This window comes from Nerophis ophidion, unplaced genomic scaffold, assembly GCF_033978795.1.
Source record: "Nerophis ophidion isolate RoL-2023_Sa unplaced genomic scaffold, RoL_Noph_v1.0 HiC_scaffold_435, whole genome shotgun sequence".
In the NCBI taxonomy this organism is placed as follows: domain Eukaryota; kingdom Metazoa; phylum Chordata; class Actinopteri; order Syngnathiformes; family Syngnathidae; genus Nerophis; species Nerophis ophidion.
The window spans coordinates 20,001-20,620 of NW_026907349.1; positions in this window are offsets into that span (position 1 = coordinate 20,001).

Here is a 620-nt window from a genome sequence, read left to right on the forward strand (position 1 = left end):
CCCTGGGAAAAGCCCCGAGAGGCTGGGTCGAATCAGGTCTTTCAATTTTTATGTTTGTCCATCCATGGTTTAAATGTCCCGAAATGTGTCCGGGATAGCGCCCCCTGGCCGGGCGCGCACTCAGGACCGAGCCCCTGTCGCTCGAGTCCTGGAAGTCCTTAAGAAAGAGGCTGGTCTGAAATCAGGTCGAAAAAATTTTTATGTTTGTCCATCCATGGTTTAAATGTCCCGAAATGTGTCCGGGATAGCGCCCCCTGGCCGGGCGCGCACTCAGGACCGAGCCCCTGTCGCTCGAGTCCTGGAAGTCCTTAAGAAAGAGGCTGGTCTGAAATCAGGTCGAAAAAATTTTTATGTTTGTTCTTCCAGGGTGTCCATGTCCCTAAATGTGTCCGAGATAGCGCCCCCTAGGCGGCCACGCATGTCCGCGTGAGCCCCTGTCCTCAGAGCCTGGAAGAACCATTCGAAAAAAGAACCATCGAAAAGAGGGGGAAAATCCAACTTTTGAGTCCCAAAATAGCTCACTTTGACTCGGACACATTTCCTGCCAATTCGGCCTGTCTAAGCCTGGCGCACCTACTAACGTGATGGGGGTGTTTTGGTAGACCTGGTAAAAACAGGGA